The 12296-nt window shown below is 39.9% G+C and overlaps 1 protein-coding gene across 3 annotated transcripts in view; it reads left to right on the top strand.

Moving 5' to 3' along the window:
* The window catches only part of pmepa1 (prostate transmembrane protein, androgen induced 1), a 97757-nt gene that overhangs the window by 66618 nt on the left and 18843 nt on the right, over positions 1–12296 (top strand). The window contains exon 1 of one of the 3 annotated variants that reach the window (XM_062978971.1): positions 8202–11000. The exons of the other annotated variants lie outside the window; for them this stretch is intronic. The gene's annotated coding sequence lies outside the window, so the exon portion shown is untranslated. Of the gene's footprint in view, positions 1–8201; positions 11001–12296 lie in introns of those variants that run through there. 3 annotated transcript variants of the gene reach the window in all.

The following is a 12296-nucleotide window of genomic DNA, read 5'->3' as shown; positions in this document are numbered from 1 at the left end:
TCCTTGCAGATGGCCAATTTTCTCACACCAGAAGCAACTTGCAGTTTTTCAAGTCGCTCCTGACACAATAAAAAAACTTGAATAGAAGGCTGTCAAGTACTGAAGGCTATATTTCTGAGCAAAACTGGCAAAATTACCTCTTATACTTTGTGTTAAAAACCATGAAATTCATGAGGTCACAATAAGTCGACAGGCAACTTGAAGGCAAACATGCACAAACGCATGTGTGTTTCCAAACAGAGAGCAAGAGCAACAGACTTTGCCTGTTTAAAAAAGGAGTCTGCAAATGCTCAGTGACTTCTGCCTTCGGAGGCACCTGGCTTCTATTGCAAAGTTATTCCTTTTAGTGTCTGCTTCAATTTGGCTCGTAGTTCTAAAGAAGCAGGTCTTCATTCAAATCAGGAGGAAACCTTGGCTGGGTTTGCTTGGAGCCGAGATAAATGAAATTGCATGCCCGTTGCAAGTCAGTCACATGGGGCTTGCTGTGGAGAATGATAATGAGTCCCCCCGCCTTCCCAACTCGCCTTGTCACACAGATTGCATTGGCTAACAAGATTAGATTTTCATAAATTTGAGACACTTCCCCTCCCCCGTGCCTCCGTGGGCAGCCGGGAGTCCAGACATGGCTGGATCTTGCACATACTTGGTTGCTCGCCAGGGAGGGAGGGTGTGCACTGGGGAAGGGGAGGGGGTTTGTAGGTCAGATTTAGATTGTTCTAGGAAACAGCTTGTGCTTTTCTCCTCCTCTCCCATCTGCAATAAATTGTTGCAGCATGGATGATTGAATGGGCTTCTAACAGATTTGGAATGCCTTGGAATAAAAATAAAAACATATACAAACGAGAGGGGATTAGTATTGAAACAAACCAGTGCTTTCCAGTTTATGAATCAAATGTTGAAACATGGTAAAAGAAGGCCATTTCCAAAATTTCAAAGGCAGCTATCCTCCTATTGCTTTGCTAGCAGTTTGAGACATGTTTGGCAATATTCTGTTTCAAGGAATAGCAGATTTCCCAGAGATCCAAAAGTAGTGACCAAGAGTGAGTTATGAAGTTGGATCCTTGTTGTTTTCAGGTGTTTTTCAGGTCATAAATGTATAAGTTCGTTAAACCATTCTTTCTCATCTTCTCTCTCTCCATCTGCACTGAAAACAATTGTACTGACTTTCCTCAATGAATTGTATTGTTGTACGACCTCGGAACTTTACATGTTCTACTACTGAAAAGAAGGTGTATGTACTAAGAATGGAAAGAATATTCAAAAATTTGTTTTTGAGTATAATTTGATTGGCAAGAATCCTAGACAACACAATAATCTTCACTGTTTAGGAATTATTCTATCAACAATTTGCACGTGGCTGTTTTGCACAAATAACAACATTTTCTTGACAGAAAGTAGCATTTCTAAGCAGAAATTTTATTTTCTAAATAGAAAATGCTGCTTCCAATGTAGAAAATACTATTTTTGACATAAAACAGTCATGTGCAAATATGTCCTGAATTGCACTACTTTGTGGTTTTTGATGACTTTCTTCTAATCGGAGGAAAATTACCAAAATTAAATGTCACTTCCTCGAGGAACAAAATAGCCAAAATTTGCATCTCTATTACATACAACATTGCACTTCTGGGATGGTCCAGTTCATTTCCTTGGTTAGGGCTGATCAGTAATCATATGCACCCTAATCCCTTTTGTCAACCCACTTTTGTGATCACACTCAATCATCCATAGAGCAAACTTTGGAATAGTGACTTTATTACTGTTTCCATTTAACAGAAGGTGGCAGTGACTCTGTGAGTGAAAGATCTTTTCCATCAGATCCTCTGTGAGGTTGATGGTTGACCAAGGATTTCCGTATAGATCTGCCCAAGTCAAAAGCAACATAATAGCCGTGAAGCTGTTATCATTCTATTGTTGCTACTTAGTGATCTGTGTTCTTACCTGTTTGCTAGACTGCCTTGGGTTGGACTCCAAAAAATCTCCTTTTAAAACATATATAGACCATTTGCAGCTAGTTCTTCACTCCAATCTAGGATAAAATTTTAGTAGAATTTGACCATTAGGCTTACTCCTGTCTTATTTGTTGTTAGCACTCAAAGATAGTACAGCTATTTGTACTGTGCATGATTGTACAATACAGTGGGCCCTAAGTATCTGCTGGGGTTTGGTTCCTGGACTCCCCCATGGATACCATAATAGTGTAGTAAAATGGTGTCCCCTGTATAAAATGGCAAAATCAAGGTTTATTTTTTTAAAACCTGGAATATTTTGAAGCCTTGGATGGTAGAATCCACAAATGCAGAATCTCTAGATAAGGAGAGAGATATATATCCTATACCGTCATTTTGCAGTTGCACATGTAATTAATTATCTATGGTTAGAAAACTGCCTCCATGAAACCAGGCAGGCAGACTTTTAAGAAGCTGAATATTATTTTCTTTCATAATCATCAGTTTGTCTGTATGTTGCCTTTCTCAATTGAATTGTAACCTGTCCAATGTACTTCTCAAGCAATATGCAATGAAAACAATAATATCTATAATAATGATATATTTCCAAATGAAGCATGAACAGTTTTTTTTTCAAAATGTGTAACCAAAATTTATAAAGCCATCCCATAGTGGTGCTACAAACATTGTGTGTACAGTATACCAATTCATTTCTGATTTCTGCATTAAAATTCAGCACCTGAATTTCCGAACAAAAATTTGACATTAAATGCTTTAATTTTCCAGTTTATGGTTTCATCTGTATTCAAAAGATATTTATGATGAGCCGAACTGAACACAAATTACCAAATGGTACCACAAGTCTTCCATAAGACTATTGGATTGATTGTGACTCAGTCAAATACGGACGGTTAACTTGTCAGATGCTGTCAAATGCTGACAACATGCTTGCTGTCAAAATCTGTCAAGTGTTGACTTTCAAGGGGAGGAGAGACTTTGGATTTTTTTTGGGGGGGGGAGGTAATGTTGGAAAGGCAATGGCCACCAAAATATCCATAAATACAGATTTCAAGTAATGGGTTAATAATTAAGAAAGGGCTGTTCTATACCACTTTGCAGAGCTACACAACACCTGTAGTGTTCTGTTTGTACAATGCACAACTAAGCACATCCTGCCTATGACCCCATCCAAGTTGTGATTGGTGGATTGCTGTGTAGAGCAGAAAGAAACCGCATTTTCTGCAACAGCCTCATTAAGTCCCACTGGAGTAAGTGGTTTGAGGTTTACAGCCATAATTGAAGAAAACTGGCTATTGCTAAAAAGAAATAAAAAAAACGCACCCTCCTGAGACATCCATGTGAGTGCTAGAAATCCTTAGTGATTGATGAGTGTTTTCAGTCAGTCCTTGAAACTAATAATACATATGGGAATGTACAAAAAAAATATTTATTTGCAAAAGCCTTGTTCTCTATTCCTCCTGCCCAGATTCCCAAAGCGTCAGTGTTTGTCTAGACAAAAAATACAAAGAAGCAGGTTGTGTCACTTTAATGCAGTGTCTGAACCTGCCTCAGAAAATGTATTCAGGAGTAAAAATTATGCTAAATTAAATTAGTGTGACCTTACTTTGCATTTTGAAGCCACATTTGTCCGTCTCATAAAGCTCGATGCATCCATCACCTTTCCCTGGGGAAAATTACAGAGAAAAATGGAATGAGGTCTCCTCTAATTGAAAAGTGACAATGATTAGGAAGCCCAATACAAAATGTGTTGATTTTTTTTTACAGAAGAATTACACAAATAGACGTGAGCTGAATGATAAATTCATGTAGTTTATTTCCTTTTCTCAAAGAATTTTATCTGCAGTGTGACTGAGGTGCTTGTATGGTTATGATAGTAATATATTAACCAAAGATTACTTTAGAGGCTCGCTGTCTGAACTGAAAACAGACCAGGTAAATTCAGTTCTGTACACATCTGCCAGCTCCTGGAAGGGGAGCACCTAATTAATATGAAATGGCAGTCGTATTTCCTCAACTGCTTCCTTTGCATGTACAAGGCTGTCTTTAGTATTATGGGAACATAGTTTTCTCTGTGTGTCTGTGATCCTGGCCAAAACACTGCTCCAAGATTATAAAAATACCCCCCCCCCCCCAATTTATTTTATTTTTCTATGACTGAGAGAACTTTGCCTCTGAACAGATTTGTCTCTGGGTTCAGGATAAAGATTTGCTATTTTGAGCCCAAATTCCTTCACTTCCTGAGATGGAAGGAAAAGCATTCTCTCTGGTCATCATTGATGGTTTCCATAGAGCCAGCCCAGTCCAAATGCTTGGCTGTGATGGATCTTCCTCAAAGCCAGTCATTTTGGCCAGGAACCAGGTGTTCTTGGATATCACCTTTGGTATTGGATCGCAGGCAATTTCTCAGGGCTTTCTTTTCATAAAGGGATCATCCCCAGACAACTGCATACTGGTCTAGCTAGTAGGGCTCTCTGGAGCTGTGCCAAGGCTAGTGTTTCACAGTTTTAAATGGGAGCAGAAGTCATGAAGAACGTGGTGCATACCATTTTTCTTAATAGAACACTTTAGTCACACAATAGTATGTAAACACAAAACTCGCAACTAGTTCCTTAAGTCTGTGATTGTGGTCTTACTTTATTTATTAACTTTTGGACATGTTATTTGCCCACCAAGGTTGCAAAACATCTACCAAACGAATGAGATATTTGTGCATCGTTGGAGACCTAAATTCAGTCGATCACATTGTCCCCAAAGGATTATGAAGTTGATACTTAGGAAATTCAATGTACAGTTCAAACACGGACTTAATGATCTTCAAGGGGTTTGCTAGAAGTCTCTTGCATATAGTAGAGCCTTGTTAGTGGTAGCACCCACTCTGTGTCTTTTGGACTTCAGCTCCCAGAAGTCCCAGTTATCTTACCAGGTGTTGGGAATTGTGGGAGCTGAAGTCCAAAACACCTTGAGGAGCAGAGTGTGAGAAACACTGCTCTAGAGAATTTAGAGGTGGAACTCCATTATCACATTAATTGTACGCATTTTACAGAAACATTTGTTGCATGTTTGTTGATGTTAAAGCTTGTTTTCAGAACAATTGCCTTTTTAAAAAAACCTCCATCTCCAAAGTTTCTGTATTTTTTAATGTGTATCTCCGTTGTCCTTCATTTTTATCATAGTTCCTGATGGAAAGCAGTATCTGCAGAGATTTCCTTGAACACTGCCCATTTAGACTCAGACTTTTCAACTTCTATAATGACATAATTGGTCTATTTTTAAGTAACAACATTTTGTAGTTGTCATTGCTGTTTTAAGGAAAACTCAAAACATTTTAAGCTTCTCAGAAAACGGATCGTAAGTAAAAGATCCATTCTGCGTTGAAGTTGGTGAAAGTCAAGTCTTTTGATTTCATGGAAGCAGCTAATTCCAAGAACTTGCTTTCTCGTTTGCTTTAAACACTGCAAAGTGTAGTTTTAATTTGGCATATATTATTGTTCCTGTTAATGGCAATTGTTTAGAGGCCATGTACAGTAGAGTCTCATTTATCCAAGCCTCGCTTATCCAAGCCTCTGGATTATCCAAGCCATTTTTGTAGTCAGTGTTTTCAATATATCGTGATATTTTGGTGCTAAATTCGTAAATACAGTAATTGCAACAAAACAGTACTGCGTATTGAACTACTTTTTCTGGCAAATTTGTTGTGTAGCATGATGTTTTGGTGCTTAATTTGTAAAATCATAACCTAATTTGATGTTTAATAGGCTTTTCCTTAATCCCTCTTTATTATCCAAGATATTTGCTTATCCAAGCTTCTGCCAGCCCGTTTAGCTTGGATAAGTGAGACCCTACTGTACTTAGAAATATCTATCATCCAGGGGAAAATGAGGCATTCCTTCTCCCTAAAAAGGATTGCCTCTTCATTTTCTTTTCAGCATTAAAAAAAGAGGAAGGAGGAAGAAAAGGAAATGAAATGTAGCAGCACCTTTAAAACCAACTTTTTTATTTTCACATAAGATGGATATAAACCAGCTTCTTTGAATGCAGTGATAATAAATATTCAGGTAGAAAACCATTTTTACACAGTTGCGGGATAGAGATGGAATGCCATCCGTTCAGTGTTATCAAAAACCCACCAAAAGAAAAATAAGCATCAAACATTTAGCATTACAGATGTAATAAAACTAATGAATGAAACAAGCCACTCTGCAAAAGGAAGGAAAAAAGCCTCTACCTTGCTTCTGAATTTTTTTCACAAAATCCTTTTTGGCATTATTTACAAAGAGCCCATATTATCTCAAATTGCCTATTGCTCTGAGCCTCACGTCAGCTATATGTACAGACAGCATCTGCAGGGGCTCCTTCCTGCCCTTGAAAAGCCAGCATTCATGAAGTGGGGCTGGGTCGAGCCAGGAAGAGGGGAGAGGAGGCGGCCAGTTTCGGGGAGTCCTCCGCCGACATCTCCCAGCCCCCTGCGACTCTCCCAGACGGCACTGAGTGGCCTCCACCGTTGTGCGTGATGTGACTGCCAAGAGCCGGCTGCCTGAACTCCACCCTTGAGGCTCCCTTGTATGTCTGCCAGAGTGCTTAAAGCTGTCTAGGACTCAGCCAACCGTACCCAGGGTGAGAGCGGTTAACACAAGGACAAGGGGATTGTCCCCCCACCTCCCTGTTGGGTTCCTGTTACCTTTAACCCCTCCTGGCTGGCACGGAACAAAAGGGATCCCAACATGCCAGGCTTTTAGTGGCCTCTCATCCCTTTTGCTTCGGCCAAGCTGGGAGAGTCCCTTTACAAAAGGAGCCCTTGAATGTCCCCAGCCCTCCTCTCCCCCCCCCCTTCCTCTCCTAAAGGGCTAAACATTCAAATGTGTGTGTGACTGGGCTTTGTTGTCTCTTCCCCGCCTCCTCAAACCTTGACGCCAGTTGTGCCACGTTTTTGGGACATGTATCTCATTACAGTACAAAGGAAATCCCTACCTCTTCTCCCTCCCTTCCCCACCTCAGTTTTGGAGGGGGTTTAAAGTCCTCTGTTTATTTACAGACTCTCCAGGCAATCCCCTATGAGAGGCTATGGCCAGGATGGAGATGTTGGGAAGGAACAATACGGGCACTGTATGATCCTCGCTGAATGGAGGGGCTGCACTCTTGCTTAATGCATGGAAAGCCAGCCATGGAGGGAAGCTGTGGGGGGCAAAAGAGAGGGTGTCCATCCAGCTCTCTCTCCCCCCCCCCCGTCCCCCCTCTGTGGCTGGGTCGATTTCTTCAACCCCCACAATTTGGCTCTTTCTGGTGCCATTCATTCCATGGATGCTGAAAGGAAAGCCATTTAGCAACCAAGGCACTCCTGATGTGCAAAGAACAAATATTGGAATGAAGGAGGATCACCCAATATCAAGAAGTAAGAGTTCGAGGATGGAACAGAACATGATGGAGAACAGCATAGCCAAACTTATTGGCATTTTCTCACATTTTACAGCTTTTTATAACCTCTTATTTAGGTGTTATAGTTTTTCAGAACTAATATGGCCTCATTATGAACATTTTGATAATTGCACCTAATTTTGGCTCAAAGTTTTCTTGAAGAATGTAACTAAGCCTTACTTATGTCCATGTTTGACTGTTGTTATAATATGTGACTTCCCTTGAAAACCCGTAACAAGTTCAGGGTCAGCAATGAGAATATATACACTCCTCTTTCTTTAGTACAGTAGAGTTTCACTTATTCAACACTCGCTTATCCAACGTTCTGGATTATCCAACACATTTTTGTAGTCAATGTTTTCAATACATCATGATATTTTGGTGCTAAATTCATAAATACAGTAATTACTACATAGCATTATTGTGTATTGAACTACTTTTTCTGCCAAATTTGTTGTATAACATGATGTTTTGGTGCTTAATTGGTAAAATCATAACCTATTTTTTTTCAATTAGTTTTTTATTGAAACTTTCTTAAGTGTTACATAAGTTACAAGTTGTAAGGATACAATGGGTGAGGGGAAAAGAAAAGAAAGAAGAAAAAAACCCTGAAGAAACAGGAATTAGGTAGCAGAATAAAAGGAAATATAGGGAATAGAAAGTTCTTTTTAGTCTTCCGCTTTCTGTCCTGTGTGGCTTAATTTACATTTCTTGTTCGTTTTTTCCCTTTATAATTTGGTCTAGTTCTTGATACCCAATCTCGGGTTCTTCTTTTATTTATTTTTCCTTTGCTTTCAAATCATAATAGGCTTTTCCTTAATCTCTCCTTATTATCCAACTTGATAATAGGCTTTTCCTTAATCTCTCCTTATTATCCAACATATTCGCTTATCCAACGTTCTGCCGGCCCGTTTATGTTGGATAAGCGAGACTCTACTGTACCTGTTTTTGTGGACACAACAAATACTATTATCCTGCATGGAGTTAAGTTGCCAAAAGCATTTGTGCAAGATTATAGCTCAAGGCTTCGTGTGTTTATGCTTAGGCCAGACATCTTTTAAAATGTTGTTCTACCGGATGTCTTTTGTTGTATGTATCAATAAGTTTGGGGAGGTAATAATTTCGAAACACTTGGTGTTTTGTTGTTTTAATGGTGAAATGCTTTGTGATACAATGTGTGCTTGTGAAAAGAAGGACATTGTTATTTAAACAGAGAAATAAGTTTATCTAATTTTTTAAAAATCTGAACTCTTTTTATATAAGCCACATTCTGCTGACAGGCTGCATCTGTGTTTTGAATCCAGATGAATTAATTGAAAGTTAAGCAGTCATATAAGAGTTTCTACTGTACAAGGATATTGTTGGTAGTTATGGAACTTATTTGTGACACCTTTGGGAAGGAATGTGGGAAATGTAATACAGGGTGGGGAGGCATTCCCGGTGGCTGGCATAGCAGCTGCTGCTTAGCAGACTGCTCCAAAGTAACTGGCAGAGCTGGTCTCCCTCTTTACTTGGCATTTCACATGCTTTTACTGGCACCTCACCATGCTTAGGTGCCAGAAGGAAATCTCACCATTAATCCCCCCAAACCCAGCCACTTTTTCTTAAACAAAGTCAACACACACCAATCAAGTGCATAAAAGAAATAGTGGAGATATTGTGCATTCGGTTCCAACCGTTTGACTGTTCCTTGGTGGTAGTTGAGGGCTGATTTGAAAAAAAAAATTGGTTTCCATGGCTGCTTCTCTCTGTGTGAACATAGTTTGGATAAAAATAGTCAGCAGTAGAGTTTGATGCCTTACTTTTAAGTGCTCTTCTTCCCCACCCATCACCCTTGCCAATTTTCCTTTCAGCCTGCTGTTCAAAATACACACAGTGAAGAATTAGGGTTCAAGTTTACGAGCCCTAAACTTTTATCCCCAAGTATTTGAAGAGTGCACTCTGCCCATGTTCGTGCATCCAAAAAGTTTTTGAGTATTTTCAGCACAAGGCTTAAAATGCAAGGTGAAGAACTGGGAAACCTTAAATTAAATCCATGATTTTTTTCCACTGGATGCCCTTTAATATTAGCCAAATTGTGCCCCAGATACAATTCTAAAAAGATTGCCTTACCCATAATCCAAACACTTCTTAACATCAGTTCTCCAAACAGCTTCTAGAACTTAAAATTGCAATTTTTGGATCTCTGAGGCAAATAAACTGCCCGTGTCAATTTAACTCAAAGTCACAGAACATTCTCCTCTATGAGCAATAGTAAATGGGACAGAATTTACCTATTAGACCTTCAAACCATTTCCAGCCATTGGTATAAGTGAGGATGTCACTGCATATTAAATGAAGAAAGATGAAGTGTCAATTGCTAAACCTTGATAATTGATGCAGCTGCCGCAAATAATCTGACTGGGAAAAGAAACCTCACACAGAGCCTGGGAACAGAAGTCTGCAGTTTGAGAAGCGAGCAGGAATAGAGAAGTGTATGGGACAAAGAGACCAGCAGGAATGAATTTCACACACAGACTTAAAATAACCAGCTAGCTCTCTTGTCTAATGGTCTTATTGGAAGAGATCGTCCAGCAGAATAGCATTGAGGAAACAGCTGGCAGGGACTAACTCACGGGATTCATGTTGCAGGCATCTACTCGCAAATCATAGATCTAGTTCTCTTTTATGCTAGTGGCAACTGCTAGGATCTAAGCCACATATACGTACAATATGAATTGTAGCCAACTCAACACTTTATCCACTTGGCTGGCAGATTGCCTTCCAAATGCAAACTTGGAGCAAACTACTAGTTAAACATGTAGCATGTTCCCGTACACATCGTTTTTCCCTAATGAAATGGCAGCCACTAGGAAAAGTCTATCAAAATTAAGACTCTGGGTAGCAGAGAGATTCGTTGTTCATGTAGCTCTTATTTGAAACGGAGTAGAAATTTTAGTGCAGTCCCATTCCAGATAGCATCTCCAAGGGATCTTTGGGTGGACTACAGTGAGCAAGACATCATCTGTTGCTAGTAGCATAGCATATTTAGCAAAATGCTATTGGGTTTCTGTTTTGGTAGTTAGGTTTTGGCATGTAAACTACAATTGCTATTTGGTGAAGGGGTGGTCTAGTGTCATTTCTGGTCATTTCTGACTTAAGGCAGTCTTAAGGGAAATCTATCATAAGGGTTGTGTGGGTACGACTCACTCAAGGTCACCCAGTGGGTTTTAAGGGCTGAACAGGGATTCAAACTCTGGTCTTGCAAACCATTACACCATACTGACTCTCAAATAGGCAAAGACTTATGGTGATCCCGTGAATGAGAACCAGAAATAAACCTCCTGAGTGTTGGAGGAATGAGCTAACTCCTCTTTCCGATGGTTTCTGTACTCATGCTTCTCTCTCCCCCACCCACATTTGTTGCTGCTATTTTAAAGGTGGGGGGAATAGACATGCAAGACAAAACTACCCATTCAGACGAATGTGTAGCTTGAGCCTTACTTGTATCTTTTTTCTGTGGCTCATTCCTGGCTCTGATTAAATCTTGGTTCTGTTTCTTCCCAACGACATTCCTGAGTCTGGCGCATACAGCCCATAAGGGAAAAGGCCTATTTCTTCTTAATGCCTGAAGCACAGGTGAGCATCTGTGTGTTTTGCAGCATTAATCTCTTGGCCCACAGACAAGAAAGAGAGATATGCAAGGGTGGCATCTGTGCAGTCTGCCTGGAGAATATATCCTCCCTGGGCTGAAATCGCCAGGGAATAATAGTCTCTATCAAATGACTGTGTTGTGTCTCTGGGATCAAATTCTTTCCTTCCAAAAACCACACCACAGTCCAAGCAACGTGTGGGGAACTGTATCCTGCTCCCACAATGCCCTCCGCCCCTGATTCTCCTGAGCTCATCTGAAGTTTAACTATAGCCTGTTGCTGCTTGTTCTTGTTTGCTTGGTGTCTTGGGGTTGCATTTCTTCCTCTTCCACCCCCACCACGCACACATTTTTTTCGCAATACACTTTTGTGCCAGCCCAAGCCATTCAAGCTGCCACTGCCAGCTGGCTGAACTGAGCACTGAATTAAATTACGTCTGGAAGTCTGGTATGTGGATGCCACTGGGAATGGTTTGGAATCAGCATAGGTTAAGAAAAGCCCGTGCTTTTTCAATAGAAGGGAAAGACATTTGTTGTTGTTGTTGTTGTTGTTGTTGTTGTTTTGTATCCATTGCCTGTTGTTCAGTGGACTTGATCACTGTGAGTTAGAGAGATGTGGAGATCTGGAATAATGTCTTGTAATGGGGAGACCATGGAATCAAGGTACAGTAGAGTCTCACTTATCCAACATAAACAGGCCGGCAGAACATTGGATAAGCGAATATGTTGGCTAATAAGGAGAGATTAAGGAGAAGCCTATTAAACATCAAATTAGGTTATGATTTTACAAATTAAGCACCCAAACATCATGTTATACAACAAATTTGACAGAAAAAGTAATGCAGGAATGCTACGTAGTAATGACTGTATTTACGAATGTAGCACCAAAATATCACTATGTATTGAAAACATTGACTACAAAAATGCGTTGGATAATCCAGAACGTTAGATAAGCGAATGTTGGATAAGTGAGACTCTACTGTACATGCTTTTGAAAGTTTTTGAGTAGCAAATGCTTTCTGAAAATGTATTTTAAAAATCAGGGGAGATGGCTGATTTCACAGAATTCCTAGTTTTTGCCTGTTTGAAGCATACCTGTTTTGTTGCTGTTGTTGTACTGCTTGTTATTTTAGGCTATTTTATTCTGATGTGTTTTTGCTATAAAGAATCAACAATATAAGATTAAAAGTGGGCATGGACTTCCAGCAGGAAGACCTAGCTATGCCTAGAGAATTGTTCTGTCTAGACATCTAGTGCAATTCCATGGTCAATATCCGGTAGAA

The sequence above is a fragment of the Anolis carolinensis genome, chromosome 4 (genome assembly GCF_035594765.1).
Source record: "Anolis carolinensis isolate JA03-04 chromosome 4, rAnoCar3.1.pri, whole genome shotgun sequence".
Taxonomy (NCBI): Eukaryota; Metazoa; Chordata; class Lepidosauria; order Squamata; family Dactyloidae; genus Anolis; species Anolis carolinensis.
The sequence above is the reverse complement of the archived record's forward strand: the minus strand, read 5'-3'. Positions and strand labels throughout refer to the sequence as shown.